This window comes from Uranotaenia lowii, chromosome 3 (assembly GCF_029784155.1).
Source record: "Uranotaenia lowii strain MFRU-FL chromosome 3, ASM2978415v1, whole genome shotgun sequence".
Taxonomy (NCBI): Eukaryota; Metazoa; Arthropoda; class Insecta; order Diptera; family Culicidae; genus Uranotaenia; species Uranotaenia lowii.
In genome coordinates, this window is record NC_073693.1 from 351,011,773 (window position 1) to 351,028,809 (window position 17,037).

The 17,037-nt window shown below is 28.9% G+C and overlaps 1 protein-coding gene across 2 annotated transcripts in view; it reads left to right on the plus strand.

The window, feature by feature from the left end:
• LOC129751179 (KH domain-containing, RNA-binding, signal transduction-associated protein 2) overlaps window positions 1-17,037 on the plus strand; it is a 312,313-nt gene that overhangs the window by 243,195 nt on the left and 52,081 nt on the right. The window lies entirely within an intron of this gene.

Sequence of the window (17,037 nt, forward strand, 5' to 3'; positions counted from 1 at the left end):
CGGAAAATGACCATACTAGCAATCTATGACACTGGAACGGATCCTCAGATTTCGGTTTTCTATTTGGAAGGACAAAATCTTCTTCAGATTCAATTCCCAATATAAAAAATATTATTGAAGACTTACCTTTCAAGACCAGAAGACGAACCATTTTTACTTCTAAGCAGCGGTATATGCGAAAAATGTTGAATTCATTTTCTGCTTTCAATATTCACCCAATTGCGGAACTAAACACTATCAAATGGCGGAGATAAATCGTCAAATTTTTCAATGATTGATTTAATTTCGTGAAAAAAAAGTTTTTCAAAAAACCATATTGGATGTTTTTCAGCCAAAGTAAAAAAATGGTTTTTTTTCATACATGAATGATTGTTTTAAAACGAGCGTGCAAAAATCTAATCAATAAAGTAAACAAACGTGATCAACGTTTCAGGTTGAATATATTTTCATCACAGTTGCTTATAACTCAGATACATTATTACTCATTGCAAAGTTGATGCAAAAAAAAAGTAATACAGTCGGATGATTTTCGGAAGCTATCTCGATCAAAGAGAGTAGAAAATTTAAACTTAATGTCATTAGTTATAAATAACTAGTGTTACCAAAAACAATTACCAAAAAAAACTAGTGAGCAAAAAGTTTTTTTAAATGAAATATTGAATACCGAAAAAAGAATGAAATTGAATTATTAGGCGAGTCATAAGAGCAGCTTTGTTATGTTCACAATTTCAAGCGGGTTGAGAGGACAGCTTGAAATTCAAAAGCGAGTTGAGAGGACAGCCCGAGCTTATTGATGAAAAAATTCAAGTGAATTGAGAGGATAGCTGGAAAATAAAAGGCGAGTTAAAAGGACAGTCTAAACGTATTTATAAAAAATCAAGACAGCTTGGTGATCAAGTGGGTTGAGAGGACAGCTTGAAATTAATTTAAAAAATCCACAAAAAGTGAGTTGATAGAACAGCTTGGAATGAATATTTAAAGAAAACACCGAAAGCGAGTTGAGAGGTCAGCTTGAAATAACTTTAAAAAAATAACACCAATAAGAGAGTTGAGTGGCCAGCTTGATGATCAAAAGGGTTGAGAGATAGCTTGGTGATCAAGCGAGTTGAGAGGACAGCTTGAAATATATTTACAAAAACACCAATGAGCGAGTTGAGTCGACAGCTTGGTGATCAAACAGGCTGATAGGATAGCTTGAAGTTGAAAACAAACAATAAACGAGTTGAGAGGATAGCTTGCTCATCAAGCGGGTTGGGAGGACCACTTCAAATAAATTTTGGAAAAAAAACAGCTATAAGCAAGTTGAGAGGACAACTTGCTGATTTAGCGTGATGAGAAGACAGCTTTGAATAAATTTAAATAAAACACCAATAAACGAGTTGAGAAGACTGCTTGCTAATCAAGCAGATTGAAAGGATAGCTTGACATAAATAAAAAAAACACCAATAAGCGAATTGAGAGAACAGCTTGAAATGAATTAAAAAAAAACATGTATGAGTGCGTTGAGAAGACAGCTTGAAAAAAAAAAAAATAAAAAAACACCAATGAGCGGGTTGATAGAACAGCTTGGTGATCTAGCGGGTTGAGAGGACAGTCATTCGCAATGCGGTTGCGCTGGGAGATAAATGCCTACGGTCTCAAATCCAATCATCGCCGCTGGCGTTCACATCTTATGCCAATGACGTTGAAATATTCAGAACTCATGATAAGAGTAAAGTCTAAAGATTGGGTGTATTAATTGAAAATCAATGAACGAACTGAATAAGTTTTTTCGTACCTGTTTTATGAAAGTTTTTATTGATAGGCATGGTAAGCTTAAGGAATAAAAAAATTAAAAAATTTCGAACAGTAGGTTTTACCTTCCGAAAAAAAACTCAATTTGAGTTAAACGAGCTCTCATACCATAATCTGGAAGCCTCCTAGTTTGTCTTCTATTATCGAAACCAGTGTCAAGCCGGTCGGTGGTGTCAGTTGATCCGGGATTTGACACAAACTGACCGCTGGACAGTGTGAGCACTATCGAATTTATATGCATACATAGGTAAAATAAAAAAAAACGGACATTCAGAAATTTGGAAAAGGAAAAAAAGGAACAAGCAAAAATAAATGCATCCTCCTCTTTTGACGACAGGATTTTTTTGTATGTGTGTGTGTGCCTCATGTGAATGACTGATGACCAAATACGAGCACTTTTGGGAGCTGTCAAGCATGCCAAATTTGACACAGGCTACACAGTTGATTAACACAGAATCACGGATTAAAGTGGAACTTTTAAAGCTGAAGTCTTTGTGGGAAGCAGGAATTTGGGGATTGAAATTTGTTGCTGTATAACTTCAAGCGTTTTTTTTTTCCCTTAACAATATATAAAGTTGTCGTTCAAAGGGAAGGACACATTATGCAAACACATTTATCTCATCGCTCGAAAAGTGTGTGAAGCGAGAAAAAAAGCAGAGATGGTCAAAATGGATGGAATATCAGTTTTTCAGTCCTATTATAATGAGATGCAGAAAATGGGAAAGCAAAATATGGACTCTCCACCATGGAGTCAACGGCAAATTTAAAAACAAGCACAACAACGACACGCGAAAAAACATAAAAAAACGGAATAATAGATTGCCACAGAACGTCACTTTTTTGCTTCTCTCCGTAGGACTGCCGTTGATGTTTTAACAACAAATGAGATTTTTCAAAGGGAAGAGGGAATATTAAGTGGCAAGGAGGAGTGCTAGTCCACGCAAGAATAAAAGTCAAATGCAAATAAAAATGCCACGCATAATGTGTGAAATGCTGTACAGGAACGCTCCATGCTAAACTTGGAACGCTGTCAGTCGAAATTATCATAATTGGGGAAAATTTCAGCTACGCGAAAACAGCGAAAATGAATTACAGCCAGCGTGAAGCGCAGGGAAATCTCGCTCTCAGCGTACTCTGTCTATTGATCTTCCAGGACCAGGAGTGAAATTTTCCGTTAAAGTGACGAGGAAATTTACTGGACTGTAAGTGAGCCTGTACGCTGGAAATTGAAAAAAAATTGCTACGACAAAATAAATGAATGAATAATGGAGCGAAATAACAACAAGTGAAATCATGATATAACCTTGCTTGAATGAGGGATGAGATTCATAGTCAGCATCAGGGAGAGAGGAAGAAAAGTCAGTCGGGTCAGGTGTAATGATTAATCACTGTTTTTATCGGTCATTTTATCCCTCGTTCATTCATTCCTCCCTTCAAGATTTGTGATGTTGTTTAGCAGCATCAATCAGCAGAGCGATTTGTCAAGCGGCTCGTTTAGAGGTTAAATGATTTGTTACCATTTAAATCGTGGGAAGCAGCAACTACATCTTTGATGTTTGGATTGTGATATCAGAGAGGATTTTCTTAAATAAAAACTCAATTTTTGACGGTCGCCATCAAAAAAGAATCATCAAAACTTTTTTAAATTTCCAATAAAGCATTTTTACCTCCGCATTTCAACAAGCATAAAGATGATTCAATGAAAGATTCATTCGTCATTTTCTGTCTCTCAGAATGACATTTGCATCAATTACAATCCCTTCTACCACAGATAAGCACAGACAAAAATCTAAATTGCATTTTTCCGAAACCCACAAACGCAATTTGTGCTGACCGACCTAAGATAAAATGTAGTTAAGTTTTCAACTGCTAGCCGACAAGCCACTTGTTTGTGGCTGTGTTATCTTCATCGACGTTCCATGGCACACAAGCGATCAGTGACGGAAATTTGTCGAGAATTTAGAGTCCGGATACGGCCATTTACAAGTCTTCCAATCCCGGAAAAGGAACTGGCAAACATTCTATCCCACCCAAACGAACTAACTAGTACAAGCTCTTCTTCTCTTCTGCTAGAAGGCAAATCTTGATAGAGATGTGTTCCGCTTTTCCACTCGATTGGGACGAGAACCTTGTTTTGAAATGGTACCTCTAGCAACTGGAAGCTCAGAAGTTGCTTGCTTCTGTCAAGAATCCAGGAAAAGAAAAAGAATAATTAGAATCACTAGGATTTCAACCCAAAAAATAATCACTAGATTCCAATTTAAGATAAATTAAAATCAATTATTCTAAATTGTCAAAATTGTCAAAATTGTCAAAATTGTCAAAATTGTCAAAATTGTCAAAATTGTCAAAATTGTCAAAATTGTCAAAATTGTCAAAATTGTCAAAATTGTCAAAATTGTCAAAATTGTCAAAATTGTCAAAATTGTCAAAATTGTCAAAATTGTCAAAATTGTCAAAATTGTCAAAATTGTCAAAATTGTCAAAATTGTCAAAATTGTCAAAATTGTCAAAATTGTCAAAATTGTCAAAATTGTCAAAATTGTCAAAATTGTCAAAATTGTCAAAATTGTCAAAATTGTCAAAATTGTCAAAATTGTCAAAATTGTCAAAATTGTCAAAATTGTCAAAATTGTCAAAATTGTCAAATTGTCAAAATTGTCAAAATTGTCAAAATTGTCAAAATTGTCAAAATTATCAAAATTGTCAAAATTATCAAAATTGTCAAAATTGTCAAAATTGTCAAAATTGTCAAAATTGTCAAAATTGTCCAAATTGTCAAAATTGTCAAAATTGTCAAAATTGTCAAAATTGTCAAAATTGTCAAAATTGTCAAAATTGTCAAAATTGACAAAATTGTCAAAATTGTCAAAATTGTCAAAATTGTCAAAATTGTCAAAATTGTCAAAATTGTCAAAATTGTCAAAATTGTCAAAATTGTCAAAATTGTCAAAATTGTCAAAATTGTCAAAATTGTCAAAATTGTCAAAATTGTCAAAATTGTCAAAATTGTCAAAATTGTCAAAATTGTCAACATTGTCAAAATTGTCAACATTGTCAAAATTGTCAAAATTGTCAAAATTGTCAAAATTGTCAAAATTGTCAAAATTGTCAAAATTGTCAAAATTGTCAAAATTGTCAAAATTGTCAAAATTGTCAAAATTGTCAAAATTGTCAAAATTGTCAAAATTGTCAAAATTGTCAAAATTGTCAAAATTGTCAAAATTGTCAAAATTGTCAAAATTGTCAAAATTGTCAAAATTGTCAAAATTGTCAAAATTGTCAAAATTGTCAAAATTGTCAAAATTGTCAAAATTGTCAAAATTGTCAAAATTGTCAAAATTGTCGAAATTGTCAAAATTGTCAAAATTGTCAAAATTGTCAAAATTGTCAAAAGTGTCAAAAGTGTAAAAATTGTAAAAATTGTCAAAATTGTCAAAATTGTCAAAATTGTCAAAATTGTCGAAATTGTCAAAACTATCAAAATTGTCAAAATTGTCAAAATTGTCAAAATTGTCAAAATTGTCAAAATTGTCAAAATTGTCAAAATTGTCAAAATTGTCAAAATTGTCAAAATTGTCAAAATTGTCAAAATTGTCAAAATTGTCAAAATTGTCAAAATTGTCAAAATTGTCAAAATTGTCAAAATTGTCAAAATTGTCAAAATTGTCAAAATTGTCAAAATTGTCAAAATTGTCAAAATTGTCAAAATTGTCAAAATTGTCAAAATTGTCAAAATTGTCAAAATTGTCAAAATTGTCAAAATTGTCAAAATTGTCAAAATTGTCAAAATTGTCAAAATTGTCAAAATTTTTAAAAATTGTCAAAATTGTCAAAATTGGCAGAATTGGCAAAATTGTCAAAATTGTCAAAATTGTCAAAATTGTCAAAATTGTCAAAATTGTCAATATTGTCGAAATTGTCAAAATTGTCAAAATTGTCAAAATTGTCAAAATTGTCAAAATTGTCAAAATTGTCAAAATTGTCAAAATTGTCAAAATTGTCAAAATTGTCAAAATTGTCAAAATTGTCAAAATTGTCAAAATTGTCAAAATTGTCAAAATTGTCAAAATTGTCAAAATTGTCAAAATTCTCAAAATTGTCAAAATTTTTAAATATTGTCAAAATTGTCAAAATTGTCAAAATTGTCAAAATTGTCAAAATTGTCAAAATTGTCAAAATTGTCAAAATTGTCAAAATTGTCAAAATTGTCAAAATTGTCAAAATTGTCAAAATTGTCAAAATTGTCAAAATTGTCAAAATTGTCAAAATTGTCAAAATTGTCAAAATTGTCAAAATTGTCAAAATTGTCAAAATTGTCAAAATTGTCAAAATTGTCAAAACTGTCCAAAATGTCAAAATTTTCAAAATTGTCAAAATTGTCAAAATTTCAAAATTGTCAAAATTGTCAAAATTGTCAAAATTGTCAAAATTGTCAAAATTGTCAAAATTGTCAAAATTGTCAAAATTGTCAAAATTGTCAAAATTGTCAAAATTGTCAAAATTGTCAAAATTGTCAAAATTGTCAAAATTGTCAAAATTGTCAAAATTGTCAAAATTGTCCAAATTGTCAAAATTGTCAAAATTGTCAAAATTGTCAAAATTGTCAAAATTGTCAAAATTGTCAAAATTGTCAAAATTGTCAAAATTGTCAAAATTGTCAAAATTGTCAAAATTGTCAAAATTGTCAAAATTAACAAAAAAAACAAAATTGTCAAAATTGTCAAAATTGTCAAAATTGTCAAAATTGTCAAAATTGTCAAAATTGTCAAAATTGTCAAAATTGTCAAAATTGTCAAAATTGTCAAAATTGTCAAAATTGTCAAAATTGTCAAAATTGTCAAAATTGTCAAAATTGTCAAAATTGTCAAAATTGTCAAAATTGTCAAAATTGTCAAAATTGTCAAAATTGTCAAAATTGTCAAAATTGTCAAAATTGTCAAAATTGTCAAAATTGTCAAAATTGTCAAAATTGTCAAAATTGTCAAAATTGTCAAAATTGTCAAAATTGTCAAAATTGTCAAAATTGTCAAAATTGTCAAAATTGTCAAAATTGTCAAAATTGTCAAAATTGTCAAAATTGTCAAAATTGTCAAAATTGTCAAAATTTTTAAAAATTGTCAAAATTGTCAAAATTGTCAAAATTGTCAAAATTGTCGAAATTGTCAAAATTGTCAAAATTGTCAAAATTGTCAAAATTGTCAAAATTGTCAAAATTGTCAAAATTGTCAAAATTGTCAAAATTGTCAAAATTGTCAAAATTGTCAAAATTGTCAAAATTGTCAAAATTGTCAAAATTGTTAAAATTGTCAAAATTGTCAAAATTTTTAAAAATTGTCAAAATTTTTAAAAATTGTCAAAATTGTCAAAATTGTCAAAATTGTCGAAATTGTCAAAATTGTCAAAATTGTCAAAATTGTCAAAATTGTCAAAATTGTCAAAATTGTCAAAATTGTCAAAATTGTCAAAATTGTCAAAATTGTCAAAATTGTCAAAATTGTCAAAATTGTCAAAATTGTCAAAATTGTCAAAATTGTCAAAATTGTCAAAATTGTCAAAATTGTCAAAATTGTCAAAATTGTCAAAATTGTCAAAATTGTCAAAACTGTCAAAATTGTCAAAATTGTCAAAATTCTCAAAATTGTCAAAATTTTTAAATATTGTCAAAATTGTCAAAATTGTCAAAATTGTCAAAATTGTCAAAATTGTCAAAATTGTCAAAATTGTCAAAATTGTCAAAATTGTCAAAATTGTCAAAATTGTCAAAATTGTCAAAATTGTCAAAATTGTCAAAATTGTCAAAATTGTCAAAATTGTCAAAATTGTCAAAATTGTCAAAATTGTCAAAATTGTCAAAATTGTCAAAATTGTCAAAATTGTCAAAATTGTCAAAATTGTCAAAATTGTCAAAATTGTCAAAATTGTCAAAACTGTCCAAAATGTCAAAATTTTCAAAATTGTCAAAATTGTCAAAATTTCAAAATTGTCAAAATTGTCAAAATTGTCAAAATTGTCAAAATTGTCAAAATTGTCAAAATTGTCAAAATTGTCAAAATTGTCAAAATTGTCAAAATTGTCAAAATTGTCAAAATTGTCAAAATTGTCAAAATTGTCAAAATTGTCAAAATTGTCAAAATTGTCAAAATTGTCAAAATTGTCAAAATTGTCAAAATTGTCAAAATTGTCAAAATTGTCAAAATTGTCAAAATTGTCAAAATTGTCAAAATTGTCAAAATTGTCAAAATTGTCAAAATTAACAAAAAAAACAAAATTGTCAAAATTGTCAAAATTGTCAAAATTGTCAAAATTGTCAAAATTGTCAAAATTGTCAAAATTGTCAAAATTGTCAAAATTGTCAAAATTGTCAAAATTGTCAAAATTGTCAAAATTGTCAAAATTGTCAAAATTGTCAAAATTGTCAAAATTGTCAAAATTGTCAAAATTGTCAAAATTGTCAAAATTGTCAAAATTGTCAAAATTGTCAAAATTGTCAAAATTGTCAAAATTGTCAAAATTGTCAAAATTGTCAAAATTGTCAAAATTGTCAAAATTGTCAAAATTGTCAAAATTGTCAAAATTGTCAAAATTGTCAAAATTGTCAAAATTGTCAAAATTGTTAAAATTGTCAAAATTGTCAAAATTGTCAAAATTTTTAAAAATTGTAAAAATTGTCAAAATTGTCAAAATTGTCAAAATTGTCAAAATTGTCAAAATTGTCGAAATTGTCAAAACTATCAAAATTGTCAAAATTGTCAAAATTGTCAAAATTGTCAAAATTGTCAAAATTGTCAAAATTGTCAAAATTGTCAAAATTGTCAAAATTGTCAAAATTGTCAAAATTGTCAAAATTGTCAAAATTGTCAAAATTGTCAAAATTGTCAAAATTGTCAAAATTGTCAAAATTGTCAAAATTGTCAAAATTGTCAAAATTGTCAAAATTGTCAAAATTGTCAAAATTGTCAAAATTGTCAAAATTGTCAAAATTGTCTAAATTGTCAAAATTGTCAAAATTGTCAAAATTGTCAAAATTGTCAAAATTGTCAAAATTGTCAAAATTGTCAAAATTGTCAAAATTGTCAAAATTGTCAAAATTGTCAAAATTGTCAAAATTGTCAAAATTGTCAAAATTGTCAAAATTGTCAAAATTTTCAAAATTGTCAAAATTGTTAAAATTGTCAAAATTGTCAAAATTGTCAAAATTGTCAAAAGTGTCAAAATTGTCAAAATTGTCAAAATTGTCAAAATTGTCAAAATTGTCAAAATTGTCAAAATTGTCAAAATTGTCAAAATTGTCAAAATTGTCAAAATTGTCAAAATTGTCAAAATTGTCAAAATTGTCAAAATTGTCAAAATTGTCAAAATTGTCAAAATTGTCAAAATTGTCAAAATTGTCAAAATTGTCAAAATTGTCAAAATTGTCAAAATTGTCAAAATTGTCAAAATTGTCAAAATTGTCAAAATTGTCAAAATTGTCAAAATTGTCAAAATTGTCAAAATTGTCAAAATTGTCAAAATTGTCAAAATTGTCAAAATTGTCAAAATTGTCAAAATTGTCAAAATTGTCAAAATTGTCAAAATTGTCAAAATTGTCAAAATTTTCAAAATTGTCAAAATTGCCAAAATTGTTAAAATTAACAAAATTAACAAAATTAACAAAATTGTCAAAATTGTCAAAATTGTCAAAATTGTCAAAATTGTCAAAATTGTCAAAATTGTCAAAATTGTCAAAATTGTCAAAATTGTCAAAATTGTCAAAATTGTCAAAGTTGTCAAAATTGTCAAAATTGTCAAAATTGTCAAAATTGTCAAAATTGTCAAAATTGTCAAAATTGTCAAAATTGTCAAAATTGTCGAAATTGTCAAAATTGTCAAAATTGTCAAAATTGTCAAAATTGTCAAAATTGTCAAAATTGTCAAAATTGGCAGAATTGGCAAAATTGTCAAAATTGTCAAAATTGTCAAAATTGTCAAAATTGTCAAAATTGTCAATATTGTCGAAATTGTCAAAATTGTCAAAATTGTCAAAATTGTCAAAATTGTCAAAATTGTCAAAATTGGCAGAATTGGCAAAATTGTCAAAATTGTCAAAATTGTCAAAATTGTCAAAATTGTCAAAATTGTCAAAATTGTCAATATTGTCGAAATTGTCAAAATTGTCAAAATTGTCAAAATTGTCAAAATTGTCAAAATTGTCAAAATTGTCAAAATTGTCAAAATTGGCAGAATTGGCAAAATTGTCAAAATTGTCAAAATTGTCAAAATTGTCAAAATTGTCAAAATTGTCAAAATTGTCAAAATTGTCAAAATTGTCAAAATTGTCAAAATTGTTAAATTGTCAAAATTGCCAAAATTGTCAAAATTGTCAAAATTGTCAAAATTGTCAAAATTGTCAAAATTGTCAAAATTGTCAAAATTGTCAAAATTGTCAAAATTGTCAAAATTGTCAAAATTGTCAAAATTGTCAAAATTGTCAAAATTGTCAAAATTGTCAAAATTGTCAAAATTGTCAAAATTGTCAAAATTGTCAAAATTTTCAAAATTGTCAAAATTGTCAAAATTGTCAAAATTGTCAAAATTGTCAAAATTGTCAAAAGTGTCAAAATTGTCAAAATTGTCAAAATTGTCAAAATTGTCAAAATTGTCAAAATTGTCAAAATTGTCAAAATTGTCAAAATTGTCAAAATTGTCAAAATTGTCAAAATTGTCAAAATTGTCAAAATTGTCAAAATTGTCAAAATTGTCAAAATTGTCAAAATTGTCAAAATTGTCAAAATTGTCAAAATTGTCAAAATTGTCAAAATTGTCAAAATTGTCAAAATTGTCAAAATTGTCAAAATTGTCAAAATTGTCAAAATTGTCAAAATTGTCAAAATTGTCAAAATTGTCAAAATTGTCAAAATTGTCAAAATTGTCAAAATTGTCAAAATTGTCAAAATTGTCAAAATTTTCAAAATTGTCAAAATTGCCAAAATTGTTAAAATTAACAAAATTAACAAAAATAACAAAATTGTCAAAATTGTCAAAATTGTCAAAATTGTCAAAATTGTCAAAATTGTCAAAATTGTCAAAATTGTCAAAATTGTCAAAATTGTCAAAATTGTCAAAATTGTCAAAATTGTCAAAATTGTCAAAATTGTCAAAATTGTCAAAATTGTCAAAATTGTCAAAATTGTCAAAATTGTCAAAATTGTCAAAATTGTCAAAATTGTCAAAATTGTCAAAATTGTCAAAATTGTCAAAATTGTCAAAATTGTCAAAATTGTCAAAATTGTCAAAATTGTCAAAATTGTCAAAATTGTCAAAATTGTCAAAATTGTCAAAATTGTCAAAATTGTCAAAATTGTCAAAATTGTCAAAATTGTCAAAATTGTCAAAATTGTCAAAATTGTCAAAATTGTCAAAATTGTCAAAATTGTCAAAATTGTCAAAATTGTCAAAATTGTCAAAATTGTCAAAATTGTCAAAATTGTCAAAATTGTCAAAATTGTCAAAATTGTCAAAATTGTCAAAATTGTCAAAATTGTCAAAATTGTCTATATTGTCAAAATTGTCAAAATTGTCAAAATTGTCAAAATTGTCAAAATTGTCAAAATTGTCAAAATTGTCAAAATTGTCAAAATTGTCAAAATTGTCAAAATTGTCAAAATTGTCAAAATTGTCAAAATTGTCAAAATTGTCAAAATTGTCAAAATTGTCAAAATTGTCAAAATTGTCAAAATTGTCAAAATTGTCAAAATTGTCAAAATTGTCAAAATTGTCAAAATTCTCAAAATTGTCAAAATTGTCAAAATTGTCAAAATTGTCAAAATTGTCAAAATTGTCAAAATTGTCAAAATTTTCAAAATTGTCAAAATTGTCAAAATTGTCTATATTGTCAAAATTGTCAAAATTGTCAAAATTGTCAAAATTGTCAAAATTGTCAAAATTGTCAAAATTGTCAAAATTGTCAAAATTGTCAAAATTGTCAAAATTGTCAAAATTGTCAAAATTGTCAAAATTGTCAAATTGTCAAAATTGTCAAAATTGTCAAAATTGTCAAAATTGTCAAAATTGTCAAAATTGTCAAAATTGTCAAAATTGTCAAAATTCTCAAAATTCTCAAAATTGTCAAAATTGTCAAAATTGTCAAAATTGTCAAAATTGTCAAAATTGTCAACATTGTCAAAATTGTCAAAATTGTCAAAATTGTCAAAATTGTCAAAAATGTCAAAATTGTCAAAATTGTCAAAATTGTCAAAATTGTCTATATTGTCAAAATTGTCAAAATTGTCAAAAATGTCAAAATTGTCAAGATTGTCAAAATTGTCAAAATTGTCAAAATTGTCAAAATTGTCAAAATTGTCAAAATTGTCAAAATTGTCAAAATTGTCAAAATTGTCAAAATTGTCAAAATTGTCAAAATTGTCAAAATTGTCAAAATTGTCAAAATTGTCAAAATTGTCAAAATTGTCAAAATTGTCAAAATTGTCAAAATTGTCAAAGTTGTCAAAATTGTCAAAATTGTCAAAATTGTCAAAATTGTCAAAATTGTCAAAATTGTCAAAATTGTCAAAATTGTCAAAATTGTCAAAATTGTCAAAATTGTCAAAATTGTCAAAATTGTCAAAATTGTCAAAATTGTCAAAATTGTCAAAATTGTCAAAATTGTCAAAATTGTCAAAATTGTCAAAATTGTCAAAATTGTCAAATTGTCAAAATTGTCAAAATTGTCAAAATTGTCAAAATTGTCAAAATTGTCAAAATTGTCAAAATTGTCAAAATTCTCAAAATTGTCAAAATTGTCAAAATTGTCAAAATTGTCAACATTGTCAAAATTGTCAAAATTGTCAAAATTGTCAAAATTGTCAAAATTGTCAATATTGTCAAAATTGTCAAAATTGTCAAAATTGTCAATATTGTCAAAATTGTCGAAATTGTCGAAATTGTCAAAATTGTCAAAATTGTCAAAATTGTCAAAATTCTCAAAATTGTCAAAATTGTCAAAATTGTCAATATTGTTAAATTGTCAAAATTGTCAAAATTGTCAAAATTGTCAAAATTGTCAAAATTCCCAAAATTGTCAATATTCAATCAGTTATGAGGTTTGAGAAATGAGGCATGAGGTAAGAGATAATACGATTTTTTTAATTGAATTCAAAATTTAACGATAGATTTTTTTTTCACAATGATATTAAATTTAAATGGATTTTATCCAAACATGATTATAAAGTTATCTCCTTTTTTTAAATCAAACTATCAACAGTTATTGCTGAGGTCAAATTTAAGTCCTCAGTCTCCCATTAGCTAGGAAAATTTTAATTGCTCAAACATTTCAAATCGGGAAGAGCTTTAAAAAAACCAGGTCAACATGGCACATCAAAACCCGGCACCAACTTCAAGTGGTACCTACTAACGGAAGTGGTTTCGAAAAAACTTTTGCCCGAATGTATTCTATTTTATTGCTACCATCACCAGCTCACGTGTTGTTGGCGAGCAAAACACCACACTTGGCGCGAGGAGAATGTACGCTCATTCACTCACTGTCTCACTTCCGTTTGCGTTCCACAGGGACTTTGATGCATTCCATGCCACACGATAGCAAACGACGATAGTTAGCTGGCGCCGAAAGCTATTTGTGGAAAATGGTCCAAAACTTTTTCCCGCCACTACACTTTGAGTAAAACTGCAAAAGAAGGGAAGCGTAAATTAAAAGTTCTGGAAAGCTGACTCAGCGGATTTTTTTTGAGGAAAAAGCAATTTAAAGCTATATAAATGAAATGAAATGAAAATGAAATAAAGAAAAACTACTTCCCCTGTCACCTAACCACGATCAAAACCTCAGCAATAAACTACCTTATAAAATTACTGATTCTCAAGAATTTTTTAAGCTTATCTATAAATATTGAAAAACTGCTTATCAATTATTAGCTTATCACGAAAAAAGGAGTCGTGTTTGAACGCTGAAACTGGTCTAGTAGTCTAAACTCGAGATTTAAATTTCTAAATTGACAAATTTTAAGTTCAAAATTTTCAATTTTTGAAATTCCTGTTGAGAAATGAGAAATGAGAAATGAGAAATGAGAAATGAGAAATGAGAAATGAGAAATGAGAAATGAGAAATGAGAAATGAGAAATGAGAAATGAGAAATGAGAAATGAGAAATGAGAAATGAGAAATGAGAAATGAGAAATGAGAAATGAGAAATTAGAAATGAAAAATGAGAAGTGAGAAATGAGAAATGAAAAATGAGAAATGAGAAATGAGAAATGAGAAATGAGAAATGAGAAACGAGAAATGAGAAATGAGAAATGAGAAATGAGAAATGAGAAATGAGAAATGAGAAATGAGAAATGAGAAATGAGAAATGAGAAATGAGAAATGAGAAATGAGAAATGAGAAATGAGAAATGACAAATGAGAAATGACAAACGAGAGATGAGAAATGAGAAATGAGAAATGAGAAATGAGAAATGAGAAATGAGAAATGAGAAATGAGAAATGAGAAATGAGAAATGAGAAATGAGAAATGAGAAATGAGAAATGAGAAATGAGAAATGAGAAAAGAGAAATCAGTAATGAGAGTTTTAATTTGAATGTTCATTTAGCAGCTGAACAAAATCTTTGAAAAAGTTTTTACAGTTCCTTTTGGAAATTCACTGTTTTATCAATCTATCGATAAATTTTCGTCAGAAAAAGTGTGTTCTGGTTGAATTTAATTTTCTGAGCACTTTTCCCGTGTGCCTCTAACCCAATCAAGGGAATTACACATTTTACGAGTGCATCCACTTCACTAAACCCGGTTCGATTCGTAGAAGAAAAGTTGGTCTGTATCCAAGGCATTTACACCAACAACATTTCAACAACAAGTCAGCCTGAGCCAGAGCCAGAACCATAGTCAGTAAGTTTGAAAAGGCAGCTCCAGGGTGGCTTTTTCGGGGGCCCGGAACTGTTGAAGCGAATCAATTCTTCGCCTTTTGCCGAAATGGATTTCCCCCAAAAACGTTCCGTCCCCGTTATACGAAACGATCGAGAAATCTGGAATCCAGATGGTCACCGGAATCGATACTTGCTGAAGTGTGAAATTGTATGTTGTGTGAATTGGGATGAATGGGTGTTTCGTTTCGTTCGAATGTGAATGGCGAAGTACCGATTCGAGCCTGGAATTTGGCAAAAGCGTCTGCAGCCCGTTTTGTGTTCTTTAAATTGCGAAAATAGCCGAATGGAAAATGTGCTCAAAGCAAGGGTGTTCATTCACAGATCCTAGCCGGATTGAATAGAGAGAATATTTCAGATTAATTTGTGTAGATGGAAAATGGATTGCAATAATAATTGCCCCATGGATATAAAAATTTCTTAACAATTCTCAATGGACTTTTACAATAAAAAATTTAAAAAAATCATGTTTCCGGAACATAATAATTTTTGTGTGGATTTTGAGCAAGAGAACTTCTCTCGAAAAAATTACAGGAAATTGAAAAGTTAGGTTTATCATCGAACCCAAATTAGATCCTGTGCTTGGACAGGAAAATAATCATTCTCTTCAGAATGTTAAAACACAGTTTTTCCTCTTTTTTCTTGAATCATTCTCGTGTGCAATCTTTTCTATCAATTGTCACAAAAAGCACCTAAATATCGCATATCAGGAGATTGATTTGGAAAGTTTGTCTCAAAATCGTTCTCGAAACGGAAATGGAAAATTCTCCTTCCCCAATCCAAACAAACAGAGAAGGACCAGAAAAACCGCCAAGGAACTCAGTTTATCTTTGGGATTAGAATGTTTCCTCCTATTTCCCCATCTAACATTGCATTTGGTGGGAGAAATACCGGCTCATTTGTTGATTCTGTCGCTGGTTGCTGCAGACAATGCAGACTTGCTAGCTGGCTCCGGTTTGGCACTTGTTGGTACAGCGTGTTCTTCGATTCCGAACACGGGTTTTCCGGGAAAATTTATGTCCTCCCCCATCCATTTTCAACTCTCCTTTGGCCAGGGGAAGACTCAATGGCGCAGATTCTAATGAATAGATTTCTGGAAGCAGGCAACCAGAATAACAGTCGTCGAACAAAATGTTTTCGATGCTGTTTTGTTGTAAACTTTTTCACTCACTGTTGTTGTTCGACGATGGTCTCTATCTCGAGTTTGTGTTGTATTTTTGATTTCAATGAAAACCAACAAACACTGTTGGTTTACTTTCAATTTGTACTACGAGCCAGTGGACTTTGTTGTGCTGTCTGTTTTCATTTTTCTGAGGAAAGGAAAATTTTCCTATCAAATCTTCGATGTTCTTTGTAAGCAGATGTACCCAAGAAAGTTGCTTTTTGCAATTGAACTATTTATTGTCTCGAAGGGTTCTTTTATAAATTACAATTTTCAAAAGGAAGGTTGAATTGATTGAATGCCCAGCTAACATGGAATCGTTATAGAAATGGTAATTTGAATCGTTCATAAAAATATTTCCAGTTACTATTGTGGAAATTTCTCTATTTTTTATGTCCGGAGTGTGTGTTAGTTAGTTCAATATAAACTGAGGGGCAGGGTTCTTCATACACTGTTTTTTTCTTTAATTTGGCTCGTATATAAAACTGTCAACCAGCGAACGGATACCAAAAACTTGAATTGTATCTTTGGATCAGTTCTTGATATACTAAACAACAGAACTACAAAAAACTGTTGATACTTTTAAGAAGGTATAAATCAATTGAATTCAATATTGATGTCTTCAAAAGTACATAAACTCACCCATTCCGAGCAGAATTTAAAGGAAAGATCCAAAGGAAAAAAATGCTGTGATAAATATCGCCGTGAGAGAAAGTATATAGAAAACAGCAATAAAACGGTTGATTGCGGTCAATTATATTTGGGGACCGAAAAATTCCAAGAACAGCTGCGTCCTTTTGGAGGCAAAAATCGAGTTAAAAGATCACCCATTTTTTTTGGGTAGGGAAACGTTTTTCACCCGAAGGAAAACTTTAGCCCAATCACTTGTACACACGCACACCAGCTGTCAAGGAAAGTGAAATAAAAAGAAGAAAAAATCTTGAAAAGAAGGCAACAAATCAGAGTGTGACAGTTTAGGTACAACACCACGCACATATGTCACATCTGCAGTCAACTAATGGGACAACCGTAAAACTTCTTTCCGTTTCCGGATGACTTCTGTTTTGTCAAGCTGCGAATCTTTTTGCCTTTTTTTGACACATAAGCAGGAAATTGTTGGGGACGAAATATCTTGAAATGGATTGCTTTCAAAACATTGTTAAACTGTGA